This window comes from Loxodonta africana, chromosome 17 (assembly GCF_030014295.1).
Source record: "Loxodonta africana isolate mLoxAfr1 chromosome 17, mLoxAfr1.hap2, whole genome shotgun sequence".
NCBI classification, from domain to species: Eukaryota; Metazoa; Chordata; class Mammalia; order Proboscidea; family Elephantidae; genus Loxodonta; species Loxodonta africana.
In genome coordinates this window covers 46,795,115-46,820,574 of record NC_087358.1, presented here as the reverse complement: position 1 = coordinate 46,820,574, position 25,460 = coordinate 46,795,115, and positions in this window count along the sequence as shown.

The following is a 25,460-nucleotide window of genomic DNA, read 5'->3' as shown; positions in this document are numbered from 1 at the left end:
ACAGTATGCAACACTCCTTCATGACAAGCACTGTTAGCAAACTGGTAATAGAAATTTCCTCAGTTTGATAAAGAATATCTACAGAAAATCCGCAGCTAACATTACAATGGTAAGAGAATGAATGCTCCCTCGCCAAGATGAGGAGCTAGGTAAAGATTCCCTCTTTTACCACTCTTACTGGAGGTCCTTGCTAATGCTGTAAGAAAATAAAAAATAAAAAAAGTAGAATATATACATTTTGAAAGGAAGAAAAAAAATGTTTTCTTTGTATATGTCATTATTATCTAGGTAGAAAATCCCAAAGAATCCACAAATAACTTTGTCAAGTGAGCATAGCAAGGTCACGGGTTACAAGATCAATAAACAAAAGTTCATTGTTTTCCCATATACCAGTAATTCAACAGTTTTAATTTGAAATTAAAACCAAATACAACAGTATAAAAACAATGAAGTTCTTAGATGTAAATCTTGGAAAATGTGTATAGAAAATGTATGTGGAAACTGCAATAAAACTGACAAAAGAAAACAAAGATGATGAAACAAATGGAGAAGTATTCCATGTTTGTGGTTTGGAAGATAACATTGCAAATATATCAATTTTTCACAGCTCATTATATAGATTCAGTGCAATCCCAATCAAAATCTCAGAAACCTACTTTGCAGACATTAAATTGATCATAAAAACCATGTGCAATAGATCTAAATAGCCAAGTGTTCTGGGGGGCACAAAACCACCTATGGTTTTGATGATTCACTACAAGAACCAAATGGGCTCATAAAATAATTGCAGTTATGGCTATGATTTATTATAGTGACAGGATACAATGTAAAATCAACAAAGAAAAGAGGTGAATGGGCAAAGCCTGGAGGAAGCCAGGTATAAGCTTCCAAGAGTTCTTTCCCAGTGGACTCACACAAGATTGCCTAGTTTCTTCAATAATGATGCGTGGCAACACATGCAAAATGTTGTTTCCCAGGGAAGGTAATTGCAAAGTCAGTAGCCAGGGATTTATTGGGGGCTGGTAGTGAAGATACCCTCAGCCTAGCAGGTGCCAAAATTCCAGACTCACAGAAGGAAAACAGGTATTCAGGATAATCTGGTATTTTGCACAAACAATTAGGCACAGTGAGCCATTTTCACAGGGAACAGTGGAAACCTTCCCAAATCTAAGTTTCTAGAAGACAGTCAAGATCCAATCTTGCAAACAGGCCTTTCTAAGTATGGCAGTCATACCTTCCATGTTTTTTTTTTTCCTTTCTGCACACCAAGACAATACTAAAGAGGCAAAGAAAGTTAAAGTATACACTCTCTAATTTAAAGAATTACTATAAAGTTACAAAAATCAAGACAGTGTCATACTGGTGAAAGAACTGCAATACATATCAATGCAACAGAATAGAAAGCCAAAAAATGGTTGTAGTTAGTTGTCATTAAATTGATTTTGACTCATGGTGACCCCACGTGTGCAGAGTAGAACTACTCCAATACGGTTTCCAAGGCCTTGAGTTTTTTGGAAGCAGAATGCCAGGCCTGTCTTCTGAGGTACCTGTAGGTGGGTTCGAACCACTAAAATTTCGGCTAGTAGTTGAGCACTTAACGTTTGTGCCACCCAACGGAGTTTTGGCAAAGGCATGAAGTCAATCCTTGGAGAAAGGATATAATATCCTTATGCAGAAAAAGAGAGTGGGGTTGGGGGCTGAGAGGAAAAAAAAGGAAAGAAAGAAAAAAACGGAAGAAAACAGAGGGAGGGAGGGAGGAAGGAAGGGAGGGGAAAAGTAAGGAATGAAAGAAGGAAGGTGAAAGAAAAAGAACCTGGACCCAGACCTTATCCCTTACAAAAAAAATTCAAAATGGATCATATCCTTAAATATAGGAGCAAATTTACATGCCTTTGGGACTGGTAATATGATTTTATATATAACACCAAAAACACAATCCATAAAAGAAAAAAAACCTGGTAAATTGGACTTCCTGAAAACTAAAATCTTCTGATTTGTGAAATACACAGTTAGAAATATTAAAATAAATAAATAAAATAAGCTCAAGGGACTGGAAAAAAGTATTTGCAAAATACATATCTGAGAAAGACTTGTACCCAAAATACATTCAGAATACTTTTTTTTATTCTTCCCCCTTTATTTCCTACTTCCCCTTAATTCCACTAGAACGCGCTCGGGCCTAGTAATTCTTCCAGCACTGACTCAGCCTTGGTGCGGTGGGCCTGTGTGCCCTTCCTCCCCTCTTCTGTAGGGGGGCCTCAGGCACTCTCTTGGTTGATATAAGGTGCTGATGTTTCCACAGGTTTTAGGTGTTTTAAAAAGTTTTAATTCTCTCTGGGGTCGGCTCAGAGAATCACTTTATTGTTTAAATCGTTTAAGTTCCAGTGAATCTAGTATTAGGGAGCGTACATGCAATGCAAATTCTCCCTCCCCTCCCCCCCCCCCCCCGCCCCACACCTTTTTTTTTTTTTTTTTTAAGTCGTGTTGGACTGATAGGGGACTGGTTTCCCTCTGTGGATTCGCTTTCCTGGCCGCCCCTGAAAGATATCAAGAGTTTTTTTTTTCTTTTATCTCCCCTTTGCCCTGGCCTTCGCCTGCAGTCTGGCCCAGAAACCCCACCACCACCCCCTACCCTCCCTCCTGATCTTGTGGTGCTGTCGGGGGTGGGGTAGGGAGGGGGCTTCTTGCCTCACCTCACAGCTCTGGTCTGCAAGACCTGGTCTTCCTCCCCATCGCCCTTTCCCCCACCCCCACTCCTGCCCACTTCTCTGCTCCTGGAAAAAAAAAAAAAAAATTGAAACACACCATTATTTCTACTTTCCGTTCTCACTGGCTGGGTTCTTTTGCTTCCTGAAGGTTACTTGCGTTTTAGTCGGGGTCCGTCTAACGGATTTTGCTTTTTCTATCTTTGGCTTCTTTTTCTTCCTCCTTTTCCTCCTCTAGCTCTCTTCTTCCCTCCACCCACTCATCCACCCCCTTAGGTGCATCCATCCCCACACACCCAGCAAGGATAGGGACCCTGGGGTGGAGAGAGTCCCCTGAAGCTATTTCTGCACCTGTGCCCACTTCTTCCCCGTCAAGGTCCGGTAGGGGGAGGGAGATGCAGTGGCGAGGGTCCACGCCCCCCCCAAATATTAAGACTTTGAAGTAGCATACCACTGTCGGCAAAAGTCAAGTGCCTCTATTGTTCTCCTAGCCCTAGGGAGCCTGTTCACTTGTTTGCGTTTTGTAGCTAGGCTCTGCCCACCACTCACTGTATCTGTGACTCAGAGGTTTACAAGGGGGCTGGCCAGGAAAGGTCCTTTTAGCGATGGAGAGAAAGATTTCCCACCTCATAGTTAGTCTTGCTTTTCCTTCTGCCTTTAGCCAGGTGCTTTGATTTTTGGATTGGTGGGATTTGTTGCTCTGAGTTCATCAGTTCCATTGGGTTGTTTGTGCTATTTTTTTTGTTTTGTTTTGTTTTGTTTTTCTTCTACTTTTTCCCCTTGAATTATAGTGAGGGAATGGACTCGCTCCACTACCTATGTTGGTATATTGGAAGAGGAGCTGATACAGAACTCCTAAAACTCAACAGTAAGAAAGCAAATGGATGAATTAAAAATGAGCAAAAAATGTGAACAAACACCTTAGCAAGAAGGCATACACATGGAAAATAAGCATATGAAAAGATGCTCAACATCATTTGTCATTAAGTAATTGTAAATTAAAACAACAATGTGGTACTACTACTCACCTATTAGAATGACTCTGAATATCTTACAATAACAATTGCTGATGAGGGTGTAGATTAACAGAAACTCTCATTCCTTGCTGATGGGAATGAAAATGGTACAGGCGTTTTGTAAGACAGTGTTGTGGTTTCTTACAGAGGTAAACATAGTCTCACTATACAATTCACCACAGAGCTCCTAGGCGTTTTGTAAGACAGTGTTGTGGTTTCTTACAGAGATAAACATAGTCTCACTATACAATTCACCACAGAGCTCCTAGGTATTTACCGAAATGATTCGGAGATTGTGTCCCCCAAAAAACTTGTATACGATTATTCATAGCAGCTTTATTCATGCTGGCAAAACTTGCAAGTACCAAGATGTTCTTTAAGACTTGAATAGATAAACTGGGATACAGCCATATATTGGAATACTATTCAGCAGTAGAAGAAATGTGAACTATCAACTATGTGTGAATTTTAAATACATACTGCTGAATGAAAGAAACAGTCTCAAAACAGCACCTACTGTAATATTCCATTTCTGAGAGAGAGTCGTTTGAACAGAACATAGGGAATATCGTGTATTTTAAAACTGGAAAAGTTGTGTGGCAGGGTTATGTCCTTTGATCTTACCTATTCATTCTGTATGCTGAAAAAATAACCTGTGAGTCTGGATTATATGAAGAATTATGTGGCATCAGTCTTGGAGGAAGACTCATTAACAACCTGCGATATGCAGATGATACAACCTTGCTTACCAAAAAATGAAGATGACTTGCACCACTAACTGATGAAGGTCAAAGTCTACAGCCTTTAGTACGGATTATGCCTGACTGTGAAGAGAATGAAAATCCTCACAATTGGAACAATAAACAACATCATGGTAAATGGAGAAACAACTGAAGTTCCCAGTGATTTCATTCTACTTGGATCACAATCAACGTCCATGGAAACCTCAGTCAAGAAATCAAATAACATATTACATTGGCCAAATCTGCTGCAAAAGAACTCTTTAAATTTTTAAAAACAATTTTGTCACTTTGATGACTGAGGTGCGCCTGACCCAAGCCATGGTCTTTTCAATTTTGCATGAAAAAGCTGGACAATGAAAAGGAAGACAGAAGAAAAATTGATACATTTGACAACAATGACATTTTTCAAAAAACAAAACTACAGAGGCATTAAGCAGATCAGATCAGAGGTTACCCGGAGTTTGGAGAGGGTTGAGATTTGAATAGATGAAATGCAGGTGAGGTGATTTTTTTGAGTGCCGATGCTATTCTGCATGACACTGTAATGGTGATTTCATGAGTCTATGAATTTATCGAAACTCAGCACAAAGGGTGGGCCTTAATTGTTGTCCATTATTTAAGAAGTCGGGGGATCCCAGTATGAAATGCGGACTGGGACAAGACTGTAACAGTATTATAAATGTTTGGAATATTCTCACTGAAGAGGGCAGGAAGGTACTGACCTAAGTAACTTTGGAAATAAATGAAGACTATAACATGAACGGGAAGCCTTAGTGGCGTAGTGGTTAAGAGTTATGGCTGCTAACCAAAGGGTCAGCAGTTTGAATCCACCAGATGCTCCTTGGAAACTCTATGGGGCAGTTCTACTCTGTCCTATAGAGTCGCTGTGAGTCAGAATCGTCTTGACAGCACTGGGTTTGGTTTGGTGTTTTTATAACATGAATGAGCCTCGGTGGCACCGTGGTTAAGAACCTGGCTGCTAACCAAAAGGTCAGCAGTTCAAATCTGCCAGCTGTTTCTTGGAAACGCTATGAGGCAGTTCTATTCTGTCTTACAGGGTCACTATGAGTCAGAATTGACTCAATGGCAATGGCAATGGATAACGCTAAATGTGAAATAAACTGTACACTAACACTGTATTCTCATTGACAACACCGTTTCCCATGGGATTTCTTGTTAACAGTTCTGAAATCGTTACACATATATACTGAAATTAAACAAGTAATTGGATGGTGTGTTGCGGGAACCAGGCTTCTTACCATTGGAGTGGGTTGTTACAGATAAGCAAGGAGAAAAAAATTAGAATGATTGACAATGGATTAGACTTGGAGACAACAGTATGAAATCATATTTAGCTTAGAACGGATAGCAATGATTATGTATTGAAATATATGTACACACACACACACACACAGAGAACAATGATCAGACCTACCACCCAGATCTTGTTTTCTGATAGTATTCTCCAATAAAATCAACTAGGGCTTCTTGGAAAAATGGTTGATTCTAGGGCAGGGGTAGGAAATACACAGGATGAGCGAGAAGCATCTTGTAGTGTCAGCAAGTAAGAAAATACTCCAAAAAAAAGTAAGTTAATAAAACCCACAATGAGGGGGCTATGTTAGAGGGACACAGGACTAACCCAAAGAGGTCTCAACTGCAATATTGGATTTAAGAAGGCAAATGGGGTATTTTTTGGCAGAAAACAACCTTTGGACCTAAAATTATCGTTTAATCAAATTTTCATTTAATTATGAGGGCCTCATAAAAACATCATCAGACATACAAGTCGTCACAGATTTGCCACATAAAAATTCATGCTGGAAATACTTTAGAGGGTGTGTATAAATATTCAGAGAAAAAAATAGGAAATGCTTGAAAAGATACAGAAAATAAGAGCGATCATATTTCTCGGAATTTAACAGTTTTTGTAAATCAGTTTGGTGTTTTTGAGGACAAAAGAGCAGGTAATAATATTCATAACATGGCTCATTTTCATGCTAAATGAGAAAATACAAACATTCTAAATTTCTATTTTTGTGATAGTACATACACGATATGACTATTCATGTAAATGAACATAAATAATTGCCTTGTAGTGCAACAAACAAAGTACAAATATTAGAATGCATGTTTATTTGTTCAACAGAGAAAATTTGGTCTTTTTAATTCAAAGCAGGAAAAGAATTATAAAAGATGACAAAAATAATATTGTTAAGAGAAAATATGATATAACGGGGTAGAAAAGTCTTAATAATACTTTGTCATGTGAAGTGTAAATGAGCTAAACTCACAAATTAAAATAAAAAGATTCTTTTCAGGTGTGATAAAGGCATGATTCATCTCTATGCTGTGTAAAATAGACAATAACACACATTTAAAAATACACAGAGAGAAACGGACTGGGAGATGACAAGTGACATATAAAGAAAAGGTAAAGATTTTAGTGGTCAAAGAGTGGTATTATGTTCTGGAAAAAAAGGCAATAGAACAAAAAATATCTCCATCAAAGGCATTTATGCAAAAATCCACAAAATATTATTCCAAGCTGAAAAACTATATGAAGAGTTAGAAAAATAAACAATTGCAGAATATATTTTTGACAGAAACTGACAAAACATTCAAAAACTAAATGCAGCAAAATTTAATTAACACATTTTTTTGTGTGCACACACATATAAAACATGCATAGGGCAATAATAAAAATGAATAAATAAATCATGTATTTGGCATAAAAGTGGTCACAAAAGATCAGTAGTAATCAATCTATATTTCTGGGCATAATGTGAAAAATTAGAAATTAATCTAAAGTGGATAAATCTAAAATGATTGGAAACTACCATATTACCAGATAAATCTTGAACCACAAAATAACAAAAGCGTTCAATGGAAATATAAAAGCAAGCATAAAAAAATATTCTGAGCTGTTAAAAGCTTTAAGCAAAATATAAATAAAGGATTAGTTAAATGTTAAAATGTTTAGCATATTTGTGACGTATGAATAGATGAATATACTTTTAAAAGAATACTTTTATAGTCCAATGTTTTATATCTTTTATTTAACAGGCATAAGAGCTTATAAAACGTTATTAGAAGGTTCTCACAGATAGATTGTGAAAGTCCATTGTTATTTCTATTTCAAAATACAATTTGATATGATGAATATTAAAAATATTTTTACTTTCAATTTTCATAGTATTTATTACATGCACATTTGTTTTTCAAGAAAACATAAAATTTAGACTTGTTGGGTGGCTTGATAGATTTTTTTTTTAATAATGCACAGTGATAAATATAAAACATTTCTAAATAAACCAGGCCTCCCCAAAAAAGATGATCTTACTTCCTTAATTTTCAGAATATTTATTTTAATTTGGGGGGCATTTTTATCAGTTTTTTTAATCATTTTTTTTCAATTGTATGAAAACAAATTTTAATTTACTAACATTTCAAAGAAATACGTTGCTTGCTCTTTTAATTAAGCACATCACTGCCTTGGCATTCATCCAGCTGTTTTTCTTCTTATGCTTCCTATCTCTCACACGCCTATAAAGTCCTTTCTCAAGATAAAAGAATTTTCTTCCAATTGGTCCCGTGGGGTGCTGAGCAAGAAGAACTAAGGAACAGCTTTTCCTTTATACCTACTGAAAAGTCTAGAGGGATAAAATTGGAAATTGAGGATAACAGGCCCTTTTATGACTTATTTATATTTCTCAAGCTTTCCATGACTTGTCTGGAGACATATTTTTGTGTTAGATATTCTTCTATCATGTTTTGTTGTGTTCAAATATTTGTGCCAGACCATTTCATTTTTGCTGAAATTTTATATATAATGATGATGGCTTCTTATAATTTCCACAGTTATGTGTTTTTACACTTATTTCAGTTCTAAAATAGGATAACGATTTGGCTCATTTTTAGTGAACGATGAAAATGGCTGTTGAGAAGCAGGAAAGTGTTCCACACAGCTGAGACTATCGATTCTACCTAGGGTTGAAGTGGTAACATCAGTTAAAAACTACTCCGAGTGGGGGAAAATCATACTCCTAGTGGAAATAGAAAAATATTTGCTGGGGTTTTTATTTGACAGGAATCATCCATCTTGATATAAGAGCTTCCAATTAGATTTCAATATTATCAGCACTGCTGAGCTCATTCAGAATTTAGAACTGAAAATTACCGATGGAAAGTTTCCAGGGTGCCTAGACATTTTAACTAGTTCAGGAGTGAGAAGTGAGCTGTGGCAAAATAAACAGAAATTATAGTAACACAGGTTTACAGACATCAAAGAGACAGCTAGCAAAAATGAAAGAAAGATATAACAAACAGGAATATACCAGCTGCATTGGATTTGAAATATAAACGTACATCATTGCAGAATTAATTAACACCTCAATTAATTAAGGTTCATCTAAAAAAAAAAAGTAAGTTTTATTATTAAGCATCTACAAGCATCAGACGCTAGAAAATAAAAGCCTGAAAAATACATGGTTGAATTTATAGTAATTAAGTATATATTCATTACTTAATAATTTTAGAATTAGCATGTTTTAGAACAATGTTTCTTAGTATGTGTTTAATGGAATACTAACTTGTTAGATGATGTTGTTGTTGTTGTTAGGTGCCCTCGAGTCGGTTCCTACTCATAGCCACCCCATGCACAACAGAACAAAACTCTGCCCAGTCCTGAGCCATCCTTACAATCGTTGTTATGCTTGAACTCATTGTTGCAGCCACTGTGTCAACCCACCTCACAGAGGGTCTTCCTCTTTTCCGCTGACTTTGTAATCTGCCAAGTATGATGTCCTCCAGGGACTGATCCCTCCTGACAACATGTCCAAAGTGTGTAAGACGCAGTCTCGCCGTCCTTGCTTTTATGGGGCATTCTGGTAGCACTTCTTCCAAGGCAGATTTGTTCATTCTTTTGGCAGTCCATGGTATATTCAATAAAAAAAAATTCTTTGTCAAAACCACAATTCAAAGGCGTCAATTCTTCTTTGGTCTTTGTTATTCATTGTTCAGCTTTCACATGCATATGATGTGATTGAAAATACCATGGCTTGGGTCATGTGCACCTAGTCTTCAAGGTAACTTCTTTGCTCTTCAGCGCTTTTAAGAGGTCCTTTGCAGCAGATTTACCCAATGCAATGTGTCTTTTGATTTCTTGACTGCTGCTATCATGGGTGTTGATTGTGGATGCAAGTAAAACGAAATCCTTGAAGACTTCAATCTTTTCTCCGTTTACCATGATGTTGCTCATTGATCTGGTTGTGAGAATTTTTGTTTTCTTTATGTTGAGGTGCAATCCATACTGAAGGCTGTGGTCTTTGATCTTCGTAAATAAATGCTTCAAGTCCTCTTCACTTTCAACAAGCAAGGTTGTGTCATCTGCATAACGCAGGTTGTTAATGAGTTTTCCTCCAATCCTGATGCCCCGTTCTTCTTAGTATAGTCTGGCTTCTCGGATCATTTGCTCAGCATACAGATTGAATAGGTACGATGAAAGAATACAACCCTGACGCACACCTTTCCTGACTTTAAACCAATCAGTATCTCCTTGTTCTTTCCGAACAAACACCTCTTGATCTATGTAAAAGTTCCTCATGGGCACAGTTAAGTATTCTGGAATTCCCATTTCTGGCAATGTTATCCATAGTTTGTAATGATCCACACAGTCGAATGCCTTTGCATAGTCAATAAAACACAGGTAAACATCCTTCTGGTATTCTCTGCTTTCTGTCAGGATCCATCTGACATCAGCAATGATATCCCTGGTTCCACATCCTCTTCTGAAATTGGCCTGAATTTCTGGCAGTTCCCTGTTGATATACTGCTGCAGCCATTTTTGAATGATCTTCAGCAAAATTTTGCTTGTGTGTGATATTAATGATATTGTTCTATAATAGCACTGGGGGTAGGGTGGGGTTCTGTAATTTCTGCATTTGGTTGGATCACCTTTCTTGGGAATAGGCATAAATATGGATCTCTTCCAGTCAGGTGGCCAGGAAGCTGTCTTCCATATTTCTTGACATAGACAAGTGAGCACCTCCAGCACTGCATCTGTTTGTTGAAACCTCTCAATTGATATTCCATCAATTCCTGGAGCCTTGTTCTTTGCCAATGCCTTCAGAGCAGCTTGGACTTCTTCCTTCAGTACCATCAGTTCCTGATCATATTCCACCTCTTGAAATGGTTGAACATCGACTAATTCTTTTTGATATATTGACTCTGTGCATTCCTTCCACCTTCTTTTGATGCTTCCTGTGTTGTTTAATATTTTCCCTACAGAATCCTTCACTATTGCAACTCAAGGCTTGAATTTTTTCTTCAGTTCTTTCAGCTTGAGAAATGCCAAGCGTATTCTTCCCTTTCAGTTTTCCATCTCCAGCTCTTTGCACATGTCATTATAATACTTTACTTTGTCTTCTCGAGACACCCTTCTAAATCTTCTGTTTAGTTCTTTTACTTCATCAATTCTTCCTTTTGCGTTAGCTGCTCGACGTTCAAGAGTAAGTTTCAGAGTCTCCTCTGACATCCATCTTGGTCTGTTCTTTCTTTCCTGTCTTTTCAGTGACCTCTTGCTTTCTTCACGTGTGATGTCCTTGATGTCATTCCACAACTCATCTGGTTTTTGGTCACTAGTGTTCAATTTGTCAAATCTATCCTTCAAGTGGTCTCTAAATTCAGGTGGGATATCCTCAAGGTCATATTTTGGCTGTCATGGACTTGCTCTGATTTTGTTCAGTTTCAGCTTGAACTTGCTTATGAGCAATTGATGGTCTGTTCCACAGTCGGCCCCTGGCCTTGTTCTGACTGATGTTATTGAGCTTTTCCATCGTCTCTTTCCACAGACATAGTCAATTTGATTTCTGCGTATTGCATCTGGCTAGGTCCGTGTGTATAGTAGCCGTTTATGTTGGTGAAAGAAGGTATTTGCAATGAAGAAGTCATTGGTCTTGCAAAATTCTATCATTCGATCTCCGGCATTGTTTCTATCACCAAGGCCATATTTTCTAACTACTGAACCTTCCTGTTTGTTTCCAACTTTTGCATTCCAATTGCCAGTAATTATCAATGCCTCTTGATTGCATGTTTGATCAATTTTGGACTGCAGCAGCTAATAAAAATCGTCTATTTCTTCATCTTTGGCCTTAGTGGTTGGTGTGTAAATTTGAGTGATAGTTGTATATACTGGTCTTCCTTATAGGCGTATGGATATTATCCTATCACTGACAGTGTTGTACTTCAGGATAGATTTTGAAACGCTCTTTTTGATGATGAATGTAACACCATTTCTCTTCAAGTTGTCATTCCCGGCATAGTAGGCTATATGATTGTCCAATTTGAAATGGCCAATACCAGTCCATTTCAGCTCACTAATGCCTAGGATATCGATGTTTATGCATTCCATTTCATTTTTGATGATTTCCAGTTTTCCTAGATTCATACTTTGTACATTCCAGGTTCCAATTATTAATGGATGTTTGCAGCTGTTTCTTCTCATTTTGAGTCGTGCTGCATCAGCAAATGAAGGTCCTGGAAGCTTTACTCCATCCACGTCATTAAGATCGACTCTACCTTGAGGAAGCAGCTCTTCCCCAGTCATCTTTTGAGTGTCTTCCAACCTGGGGGGCTCATCTTCCGGCACTATATCAGACAATGTTCTGCTGCTATTCATAAGGTTTTCACTAGCTAATGCTGGTTTAATGCTTTTCAGAAGTGGACTGCCGGGTCCTTCTTCCTAGTCTTTCTAGTCTGGAAGCTCAGCTGAAACCTGTCCTCCGTGGGTGACCCTGCTGGTATCTGAACACCAGTGGCATAGCTTCCAGCATCACAGCAACACGCAAGCCCCCTCAGTATGACAAACTGACAGACACGTGGGGGTGTTAGATGATAGTATTAATAATAAAAATAAACCATTGCCATTGAGTCAATTCCATCATAATGACCCTGTAGCACAGAGTAGAACTACCCCACAGGACTTCCAAGGAGTAGCTGGTGGATTTGAACTGCTGAACTTTTGCTTAGCAGCTGATCTCTTAACCACTGTGCCACCAGGTCACCTAGATGATAATAAGCAGTGAGAAATGAAAGCACCTGTGGTTGCATAAATTTGTAATGCATTTCATTAAGGAAATATGTTTTTATTTTCTAGCATTTTCCTGAGCCTGCAATAAGCCAATTCATTCATTTAATAATTAACGATTGTGACTTATTGTCAAGAAGGCTGTCCATAGTCCCTTCAGCACTTGTGCCTCAGTGTATACTCAGACATTTTGTGATTTTATCCCTCCTTCCTTATTGCTCTGGGTGATCATTTTCTTGTATTCTCATTAAAAGGAAAGCAGTGAACTTTCAGGGGAAAAATGAGCTCTCAAACTGCCTTAAGGACTATTTCTGCTAGTTTTCTGGATTGTATAATCTTAAAACCAAGCCAAACCTATTTATGTTGAGTCCATCTGACTCACGAGAACACCATGTGTTACAGATCAGAACTGCTCCACAAGGTTTTCTTGGCTGTAATCTTTATAGATGTCGATCATCAGGCCTTTCTTCCATGGTACCACTAAGTGGATTGAACTGCCAACGTTTCAGTTAGTAGTCTGAAGCAAACTGTTTGCACCACCCAGGAACCCTTCTTATGCTCTTAAACCTCCTCAAAAACACCTCCATGACTTTATCTGCTGCTTTCCCCAGTACAACACAAGCTGAAAGTCTAAAAATTAATTTCCCAGGCTCCCTTGTCCGTAGAATTTTGTACATATTCCACCAATAAAATACATGCATTTGAGATTTGGAAGGCTGAACAAAGTAATTTAATAGCTTTTTTCTTTTTTTTTAAATGAAACCCTGATTGATTTTGAAGTCAATTCAGATTTCACTTGATTTCATCATAAAATTTGGCATCTTTATCAAATCCATGTTTATTGTAACTTTTATTCCTTTGTTTAAATTTTCAACAACTAGATATTGAAGATGTTGAACCCTCACTACGTAATTGGCACTATTCTAGGCATCCGGAATACATTAGTAAACCTAACAAAAAAGTCCCTGCTCTTTCAGAGCTTACAAGCTAGAATTGGAAGGACAGTAAACAATGCATATTATTAAATTATGAAAGAAAAAGAAGAAGTAAAGCAAGGTAAACCCACTGCCGTCGGGTCGATTCTGACTCATAGTGACCCTATAGAACAGAGCTGAACTGCACCATAGAGTTTGCAAGGAGCGCCTGGCAGATTTGAACTGCAAGGTTAGCAGGCTTATAAATAACAGGATGTGAACTGCTTAGTATAAATAATGTAGTTGACTAGGCTTCATTGAAAAGTGGTAATACACCAAATATTTTAACAAGGTAAGGAAATCAACCATGAAAATTGCTAAAGACAGTGTGTTCCAGGCAGTTGGATTAACTAGTGTAAAGGCCCTAAAGTAGGAAAATCACTCATATAGGTGAAGAGTATCAGAGTCATACGTGGCTGGGATTAAATAAGCAAGATGGAGAGTATTTCAAAAGAATGGAGAGGGACAATGGAAGACTGGAGACCCTGAGTAGTGCAAATGGTTAATATGTTTGGCTGCTAACCAAAGGCTGGAGATTTGAGTCCACCCAGAGGTGCCTCAGATTAAACCCCTAGCAATATAAAAAAAAAAAAAAAAAAAAAAATCAGCTACTGAAAACCCTGTGGCACACAGTTCTATTCAAACACAGATGAGGTCACCATGAGTCAGAGTTGACTGGATGACTTCTAATAATGGAAAACTAAATGATGAAGTGTTTGTAAGTTATTTTAAGACTTCAGGTTTTACTCTTAACAAAATGAGGAGCTTTTGCCAGGTTTCAGAAAGGTCAGGATAAGACTTAGGCTAAAAGAGTAACCTTTGCTCAGCTTTTAAAATAAATCATTAACGGGCAAAAATAGTAGCAAGGAGACCATTTATCAGTCTACTGCAGTATCCGGTCAAACCATGATGATTGCTTAGTCCATGGTGATTGCAACATATTCTAATTTCAACATCAAGTTTGGGACAAAAGGTTTAAAGTTATTTGAATTCAAATTTCTCATGGCTAATATAAGTTTCTAGAAGTTATTTGTTCAATCAATTCAGTCATCAATTACCATATATTAAGTCTGTCATTGAAAAACTCTGTGTTGTGCTGTGAGTATTAAAATCAGAGGTGTTGCCCTTAAGGAATCTACAAATAATAGATACTCTAACAATGATGTAATCAAAAATCCATTAGGGTTAAATTATTGATTTTGGATTTCCTTTTTTAATGCATGCATTTATTGCTATGAATGTGTCTCTGCACACTGCTTTTGCTGCATCTCAAAGTTTTGGTATGTTGTGTTTTCATTTTAATTTAATTCTAAGGATTTTTTTTTTTTTTATTTCACTCTTGAATCCTTGTATGACCCCTTAGTTAAAAAAAAAAAAAAAGTTTTTAAGTCTGTGTTATTTAGTTCTCATGTATTTATTTATTTTTTTTTCCTTATTATTCCTCTTATTGATTTCGTGTTTCAGAGAAGATGTTTTGTATGAATTCAATCCTTTTAACTTTATTGAAGTTTGTCTTGCGGTGTAAAATGTGGTCTATTCTGTAGAATGATCTGTGCACATTGGAGAAGAATATGTATTGCATTGTTGTTGGGTGGTGTGTTCTATACATGTTTGTTAGGTCCATTTGATTGATAGTGTTATTCAGGTCTTTTATGGCTTTATTAATTTTACTTATAGTTTTTCTATCTAACTTTGAAAGTGTATTGGGATATCCTACTATTATTATAGCTCTGTTTAGTTCTCTCCTTAATTCTGTTTGATTTATAAATTTTGAGACTCTGGCATTGGGTACATACCTAAAGGACAGGGTAGAGCTGTTCCATAGGGTTTCCAAGAAGCACCCTGTAGGTTTGAAGTGCCAACCTTTAGGTTAGCAGCCATAGCCTTTAACCACTACGCCAGGGTTTCCTTTTCCCTCATAGGCATTTTATTACTAATTAAAACCTGTAACTGAAAGTTAGGGTTTGAACAAGCAAATTGTTACATTCATTTTCTCTAGATTGGTCTACAAGCTCATACTAGGTGGAAAAATTCATCAACTGTAGATCACACTCTTGAGTGTTTTGTTGTTTGAAGATACCTAGAAATGAAACAAGTCAAAATAACAAAAACAAGCTTTGTTAGAAGTAGAAAAATGAGTGTAAAATATCTGTGTTCACAGAAAACCTTTATAAGAAATGCTTTAGGGCTTTTATGCACATTGTTGCATGAATTAATTGCTTAGTAAAATGGTTACAAGTAAAAGTCTCATGTATGTCTAATACTCATATGCTTTTCCAAATGTCTTCAACTGATATTTTTAGTTCTTAAATTGAAATAGATTAAAACCTTACATACAAATAGAAAATATTTTGTAGGTATACAAAGGAAAAATAAAGAAACTTTGTGTACTTGTTGTCGACTCTAAATTAATGTAGAGTGAAATATATTTTTTCTTTAAAAACTTTTTTAGGTAGCAGAGTACTCTTTGAGAAGTTTGTCTCCAAAATGCACTATTAATCTCTTTTTCTATAAGATAGCTCTGAGAGCAAATGAGATGATACATAATGAAATTTAATCTTGATTTGGTAACTGAGGCCCCAATTTAATTTTAGTTCCCAAAATATATTTCTATAAGTAGATGGCATATTACTTTAAGGACTTTGGGACACGCAACACAAGTGACTATAGTATTGTTTCCACGTCGTATGTTCCTTCTGGAATAGATTGGAAGGCTGAACTTTTGACAGTTCTAAAAGTATCAGGAAATTTAAAATTCAGATTTCTGGTTGGGCTTTGTAGCAGAACATTCCATATTGTAGGCTGGAATGAGAGCTTATACTTGCCTGGCTCTAATTATATCAAAATAATTATATTCTGTTAATTTTTACATCATTCTTCAGTATGAATAAACAAAATAGCATTATAATGAACTTCTAATGCCTGTTTTCACTACATAATATCAGTGAGGAAAAAAATCAAGGAAAAAGAAAACTTTTGTACATTTTAGAAATGCACCAGGATGGAACATTATAGCTTGTATGAACGGTGATTTTAATTTATAAGCAGTAATTTGATTCATCTACCAGGGCACTAAAATCTCTAATAGAACTTGCTCTGTCATCATTATTCATAAAGTGCTGTAAATGGAAATAGTGCCTCAAAAAGGTTAGCATACAGATAAATCCATGCCCTAAAGAACTTATAATTTTAAAATCATTTCAACAAGCTCCCCACCACTCAACCCCTGGGATCTCATTAGAATAAGACAGTCGTGATCACTGTTCCATTTGGCTGTAATGGTATAAAGAAGTTGAACTAAATAAAAGCTGTAATAGAATTGAAATGTGTATTTTAAAATTTGAAAACAAAACATAATACTCTGGTGGATCTGGATTACCTTTTTAGGTTTAAAGGATCATGTAAATATTAACTTAATGGTTTATAGTGTAACAGGAGAAGAATATTTTATTTCAAATTTAATGTTAAGTCAGCAATTCTTTATTTTAATATATCAAAGATTTAGGGCAAGATGTAGAGACAGAACAACTCTTCTTGTGTAATAGGACTGAAGTGAGTGAATTTGAATTTTCCCTATATAGCTTGGTGAGGGTCGTTTTTCCTGAATGCGGTCACTGTGTATATGTCTTCACAATCTTGTTCTCCCTTATTTTTTTCTATTTTGTGACTTACTGGTATCTTCAGAAGCAAATACGATGAATCAGAATTGTTCAAATTTACAGAGAAATTAAAAAGAAAGAATATTGAATTTATTATGATAACTTCGCTTAAAACTTATCTTTAAGCAGAGATCAGGGTAAACAACTCCTTAGGAAGCATTAGGAATGTAGAAAACTTCTTTCTGAATTTAATTCTGGTCAATGAAGTATGAGGAAATCCTATACTTCATCATCTGAGCATAACATTTTCTCCCCTATTTAAAAAAAAAATCTAAGAAGAAAATGTATTTTTCCTATAGCTACACAAAAAAGCTCTCCTTCAGAAACATGCTAAACCATTTTTAAAAGTTAGAGAGAAATGAATGATCTCATTCTGAAGGTTTGAGGAAGCCCTTGTCCCCCTCCCTCAGAAGGTAAGCAAAAGCCTCTATTCCCAAATACCATAGGAAGAAGGTGAGGGAGCCAGATTCCAGAGTCAGTGGGTAGAAGCAAGAGCGTGACCCACTGATTCATGCTTTTAGGAAGAGAGTCCCAGCCTTTTCTTCTGGGGGAGTCCCAGGTTCCAAATCTCCTTATGTGACCCCGAGGAGGCTAGAATTAGAACTACTAGTTCAATGATTAAAAAGGTTAATTTTATTTTTCTGTATTTTATTCTGTAACTTGTGCTTTTTTTAAGGCCACTTTATATATATATATATATATATTTAAATTTTAGTCATCCTGTTGTTGCTGTTAGGTGCCACTGAGTCGATTCCAACTCATAGCAACCGTATGTACAGAACAAACACTGCCTGCTCCTGCCCGTTCCTCACAATCTTTGCTATGTTTGAGCCCATTGTTGTAGGCACTGTGTCAATCCATCTCATCAAGGGTCCTCCTTCTTTTTACTGAACCTGTACTCTACTAAGCTTGATGTCCTTCTCCAGGGACTGTCCCTCCTGATAGCATGTCCAATTTATTGCTGAAAGCTAGCCCTGACAAGCTTGCCCCTGCTTTTTCTTTTAAGAGTTTTACAGTTTTAGTTTTCATATTTAGGTCCTTAATTCATTTTGAATTTGCTTTTGTGTAGGGTGTGAGGCATAGGGGGAAACAAAAACAGAAAATAGCAAATCATATTTAATAAATGAGGTAAGGATATGGGGAAATGGAAACCCTTACCCACTGCTGAGGGGAAGGCAAAATGGCACAGCTATTGCGGAAAACAGTGTGACAGGAACTACCACATGACCCAGCAATTCCACACCTAGGTATGTACCCAAAAGACTTGAAAGCATAGGCTCAAACAGAAACTTGTATACCAATGTTCATTGCAGCTCTATTCACAATAACAAAAATGTAGAAACAATTTAAAAGCTTATAAACAGATGAATGGATAAAATGTGGTATAACAGAATACCGCTCAGTCACTAGGAAAAATGAGGGGCCCTGGTGGCATATTAGTTAAAGGGCTCGGCTGCTAACCAAAAGATCAGCAGTTTGAATCCACCAGCCACTCCTCGGAAATGCTATGGAGCAGTTCTATGGTGTCCCATAGGGTTGCTGTGAGTTGGAATCAACTCAACAACAATGGGTCAAAGCGTTAGTAGGTGAAATTATGTCTTGATACATGTTACGCTGTGAATGGAGCTGGAAGACGTTATGCTGAGTGAAATAAGTCAAGCACAAAAGGACAAATATTGAATGATTCACTTACATTAAATGACAAGAAAAGGGAAATGTATAGAGAACAAAGTTTATTAACGGTTACCATGTATGGGGGGAGAGGGGAAAGGAGGGTTAATGATGATGAAAATATTGCATTGATTAAGAGTAGGGTTGCACATCCTATCATCGACATTTTTGTCCGTAGCTGTATAACTGTAAAAGTTGAATTGGCCAAAGTCGTGTGATAGATATATTTACGACAACAACAACAACAAAAAAGAGTAGCTGCTGGGGCTTCTTATATACAACCAGAAATCTCACAGGTTTGATTTCTTGATTTGGAGGTTTCGGGTCATGGTTTCAAGCGACAGCCCAATTAATTGGCTTAATAACATGTTTAGTGCTTTTGTTCTGCCTTCTTGTTTGATGTGTAGTGCCTGGGGTCTTAAAAGCTTGCAAGCAGCCATCCAAGGTGCAACAGTTGAGCTCTATTCACCTGGAACAACAGAGGAAAAAGGAGAGTCAAGAATAGAGGAGGATATTGAATGTGTGGCTAATTGCCTCCAGGACAACTGCCTCCTTTGCCAGGAGACCAGAAGAACTGGATGGTACTCAGCTACCATTATAGAACATTTTGATACAATATTCTGTGGAAGAATCCTGATCAAAAGGGAAAAAGTACAGAACAGAATTTCAAATTCTCATAGATTCCAGATTCTGGAGCCATGAAGATTGGATGAACCCCTAAAACTACTGCCCTTCGATAATCTTTAAACCTTAAACCAAAAGTATCCCCCGAAGTCTTCTTAAAACCAAACAGTAGTTTAGCTGAATAATAATAAAAAAAAAATGCCTGCCTTAGCATTATGCTCTTTAGAAAACTAACTATATGGGGTTAAAAGGACAACAGCAACTCAAATAAGAAGATAGGAACCTTAAGAGGCAGCGAATTTTGTTAATGGGGGAGGAACAAATCAGAAAAGGAGAATGAGAATGGATACACAATTCAAACGATGTAATTAGTTTTACTAAATTGTACATGTAGAAACTGTTGAATTGGTGTATGTTTTTCTGTGTATATTCTCAACTACAAGAAAATAAAATTACATATTAAAAAATTACATTATATTCACACTGTCTTGATTTTGGCATCCTTTTGGAATGCTTCCTCTCTATTGGTCTAGAATGATAAATTGAGTGTAAATCTTCCTCTGGATCAGTATTCTACATAAGGCTGGGAAGTTAAATTAGCTCTGTATGAGTTTTTGGAAAAAGCTGGTGAAGGGCTAAAGAAAAGAGTTAGAGAAAATTTTCAGTTTACATGTTATTCAATTCTTATTTTGAATAAGAAGCTTAGTGTTAATAATTTCAGCAATAATAGATGATGTTTTCTTACAGTGAAAAACATGAATATGGGGGAAGGAAAATGGTAAGAAAGGTGATTTGGAAGGGATCACTGCACTTATGTAGTGAAAGAGAAGACAAGTAAACATAGGAGGATTATCAAAAGACAAGGAAAATAATCAGTTATTATTTGCTACAGAAGGGAAAAGAGGAGAATAACTTAAGATAGATGGAGATGATAATTTGGCAAAATGCTAAAAGGAAATTAAAAATAATGTCAAAGAAAATGGATTATTTACTTTCTTTTGTAGGTGGATATTGGTGCCTTTTAAGATAATAAAAGGGTGAGCAGAATTGAAGCTGTGAAAGGAAGTGAGTAAAAAAATGAGGGCCTTGGGTACAGATTACAGTACTCACGTGTTTGGTGATACAAAAGACAAAGGCAAAGGATGATAGTTGAAGGAAATAGCTGTGTGCAAATATGCATTTTGTTATTTTAAGCTTTTTATTATTAATTTTAATATTTTTAGAAAAGTAGGGACTGAGCTTATTTATTGGAAAAATGACATGGAGCCATTAAAAACTGAAATACAGATTTAAAAGTTAAACTGGTGATTGATATACCCTAAAGAATGACGTAAGCCATGGTGTTTTCAAATGCCTCGTGTGCATGCAAAAGCTGTACAGCCAATAAGGAAGACTGAAGAAGAATTGAGGCCTCTGAATTGTGGCATTGGCAAAGAATATTGAATATACCATGGATTGCCAAAACAACAAACAAATTCGTCTTGGAAGAAGTACAACTAGAATGCTCCTCAGGAGCAAGGATGGTAAGATTGCATCTTACATACTTTGGACGCATTGTCAGGAAGGATTAGTCCCTGGAGAAGGACATCATGCTTGGTAAAGTAGATGGTCAGAGGAAAAGAGGAAGACCCTCAATGAGATGGATTGACACAGTGGCTGCAACAATGCACACAAGCATAACAACAATTGTGAGGATGGCGTAGGACTGGGCAGTGCTTTTTTCTCTTGTGCATAGGGTCACTATGAGTTGGAATCAATTGCACGGCATCTAACAACAACAACAAAGAAATAATTGAGAGCATAAGTTGGTGTTGCATAGGAGTGAGAGCATTGACGGTGGTTACCTTTAATTAAAAATTAAGTTGCTTCTTTGGAAGTAGTAAAAATACCATTTGAAATGTTACCTTAGAGGTAATATAAATTGCTAAGGGTAAACAACTTGAGTTTTTTTTTTTTCCATTCGTTTTGAATTGATATGTATGAAATGCTTATCAGAGTCTACACAATATATTAATAATAAGTATACAATGTTATGCAAGGTGTCTTCCCACAAATACCGTACAGCCCAGTGGAGCATGCCAAGAAGTTTCTTGTTTTTTAAGATGAAGTTTTAATGTGTGGACTGTTGTTATGATTCTGGTGTGAAGTGTTTTTTTTTTTTTTTGGTCTGTTTTTGTTCTTTGTTTCCTAGGGCTGCCATAACAAAATACCATCAAGTAAGTGGCTCTGGCTTTTGGCCTATTTTTGTTCTTTGTTTCCTAGGGCTGCCATAACAAAATACCACCAAGTAAGTGGTTCTGGCTTTAAACAACAGAAATGTATTGTCTCACTGTTCTAGAGGCTGAGAGTCCAAAATTAAGGTGTTGACAATACTGATTCCTTCTGAGGATTTGAAGGAGAATCAGTTCTATGACACCTAGCTTCTGACATCTCCAAGTGCTCCTTGGCTTGCAACTGCAGTGTCACATGGTGTCCTTCCTGTCTGTCTCTCTGTGCCTGTTCTCATTTATAAGCACACAAGTCACAGAAGATTAGGACCACCGTACACCAATACCACCTCAAATTAACCTAAGTGGTAACTTTTTCAAAGACCTTACTTCCAAATAGGTTAATGTTCACAAATACAGAAAAGAAAGAACTTCTACATATTTTGGGGGGAGGAGAAGGGGACACAATTGAATTCATATCATGGTATTATGGACTTCCAAAATGAAATTGAAAAGCTGAAGTTTCAAAAACAGTAAATACTGAAAACTGTTTTGAGCTTAAAAAACTTGATACTCCCAATTGCCACATTTGTCAGGAATTTAGGATTAACTTAAATCTACTTTTGTGTATTCAACACTTTGCCTCACAATTACCATTTGTTCTAGAGTTTGAATTAAAGGATTCAACTAATTTGGGAGAAAAATAAATGTTTATCCTCCGGGCATCTTTAGTTGCCAAAAAATCTACTTTATCAAAACCGTAAAGTACATCATGAATCTAAATTTATTTTCTCTCATAGCAAAGGACGAGAAATACAGTTCTGAAATATTTTCCTGCTGTGTGAAGCAAAAGCTTTGCTGCTCTTAGGGGTCATGGATGAGGTCTTCAGAAATGCGTAACTAACTAAAAACACTTTAAAGAGGCAGCCAAAGTAAATTAGAATTGATCGTGGTATTTTTTCTTTTATGCCTCCTTTCCCCAAACTATCTCAATATTCGTTATCATTTCACCAGTTGCCTATGGAGGTAACACTCATTTGTTGATCTAGCTAAAACTTATCAAACATTTCTGTGTGAAATTTTACATATGCTTTTAGACTTAATAAAACTCAGAGAAGTCCGATAATGTTGCAAAAAAAATGAGGTTTTTAATATTTGTATAAATATGTGATCGAAGCATCTGAAGCACCAAATTATTTACTTATTTTCTGAATGCAATAACTGATTGACTTAATTTTCCATTTGGTTTTGATCCTGAATAAATTATTAAGATCTACAAAGATGGAAATATTTAAAACATTTGAAACTTCTTTACAGGTAAAACAGGATGCAAAAATGGTAAAAAAAAAAAAAAAAAAAAGGCAAACAAAAAAACTTCTGTTGTCTGTATACCAAACAAAACAAAATAAAAACAAACGTGTTGCCTTTGAGTGGATTCCAACTCATAGCTACCCTGTAAGACAGAGTAGAGCTTCCCCATAGGGTTTTCAAGAATGGCTGGTAGATTCGAACTGCTGACCTTTTGTTAGCAACTCAGCTCCTAACCACTGTGCCACTAGGCTCGAATTCTTTTTTTAACTCCCCTAAATAATGATGTCCCGGTATTTAGAAAGAGAGAGGGCTTTGAAGTAGGAGTGTTTGCAATTGGAACATTGCCTTTCTACATTACAGGCTGTACACGTTTGAAAATTTGTAGAAATTCTCCAGTGTTTCAGTTTCTTCAGAAAAAAAAATGGGATGGTAGTAATCATTAAAGACATTGTTTTTATAGTGCCCAAATAATCAGCAACACAACTACAATTATAGCTGTCATTAATAATACTAATAACAATAATAATATAGAAAGCACTTAAAGGGAGCTCTTTTCGCTTGTGATATGAGGCTTCAGTTGCATAAAACAACTTAGTTTTCCTGGTTAATTAATTGGTCATTTAATCCCTCAGATGCAACAGCAATGCTGCAGTATACCCCCTTGTTTCAAGACTCAGTGAAGAAAAACAAGTACATGCTCTCCTATGGGGATACAATCAAATTGTACTGGGGCTCTGATGCTTACGTTTTTCCTCTGATTGAGAAAAGCGTACAAATGGAATTAGTCACCAGCCTAAGTAATGTTTTCTCATATGTAGTTATTCCATTGTCTCAAATTGAAACTAGCTCTAAATATTTTTTTCTAAATATAGGTAGAGTAGATAATTGTATAGAATTTTAGCTCTGAAGGAAATTAATAATTTCTCCAGGCAATTAATTATTGTCTGCCTCCAAAGTTGTTTTTTTTTTTTTTAATTGATTTGCAAAGCTGTTGTTCATTAACAGCCAATAATTGAGATGGTGTGCATTCAATATCTTGTGGGCAACTTCTTAACTTCATTATCTAAATATGAATTTCCATTATATTGTACGAACTTAACGCCCCTTTGCAATTACCAAAGATATGTACTTTTTGGTACCCATCAGGGAAAACAGATCACCCCTAAAGCCTTTTTTCAATAACATATCTGATAATATACCAATACCTCACTCTATTCCAATTTGACAGAAATGAGATCTGAATATGTGTGTGTTTGCATCGTGTGTATGCCGCAGAGAGAGAGAGATCTCAGGAAACAGATAAACAAATAAAAATCTTTAATTATATTCAGCAGAAAAAAAAAAAAACACTTTCAAGAGTTACTTTCTTTCATTTTAACTGTGGTAAGTATATATGCAACAAAACATTTAGTATTTTGACATTTTTTACAAGTACGATTCAATGACATTAATCACATTCATCATATTGTGTGACCATCAAAACTCTGTTTCTAGATTTTTCCATCACTCTTAACAGAAGCTCTGTGTTTCTTTTAATTGGCTGTATTTTGTTACAGCTGTACAAAAAATATAAGTGTGCTAATTTTGGTTTTCTTAAAATTTTCATATAGACAAATTTTAGATTAGGTGGAAAATCTGAAAAGACACATACGAAGACACCATTTTTTAAATTTGATTGCAGGTTTATTCATCATCTCTAGGATATTAAGATATGAAGTCAGTATACAAAGCAATGATTGCTATTGTAAAATCTATATAATTCTATATTTCCTATTGAATTCCAACATGGCCAGTATTATACTATGGGCTGGAAATATAGCAAGGTATGCTACAGTATTTTTCTTTTGGAACTATTTAAAAAATTGTTGACAAAATTTTATAAATAGAGTGGAAAATGATATGCCAAGATTGGAAGTAAAATACTTATGGTTATTGATGGGAAAGAGATCACTCTAAATTGAGCCTGTTTTCAGTCTATTATTGTTTATCTATGTGGATAACTGTGCCAAATCAGCTCGGGGAGACTCATACCATGAAAACAGATCTTTGTTGTTCCAGCTCACAGTTGAGTTGTGTAATACGTTGCTATTTAAAGGACATTGGATAATCCTATCAGGAGACAGAGGCCTCTACTCTGCCTCCTCTATAGAACATCCTCAATGCTCGCTTAGAATTTTCTTTTTCTTAGGTCCAGTACATGGCATTTATATGCTATTCCAATCTAAGACAGGAATAGGTCTGATACAGCTATCAGTTTTAGGTAAATCATGCCAAACTCTGGGGCTTTCCTTCCTTCTACAGAACTGAGTCTCAATTTTCTTGCCTATTTTTAAAATAATTCAGATAATATTTATCTATATTTTAAAACATATATTTGCAAATTTGTGCATATAAAATTATATGAAAGTAAATCTTTCTTATTAGCTTTCTGTGCTGAAAGCTAAATATGGTTAAGTCAAGAGAA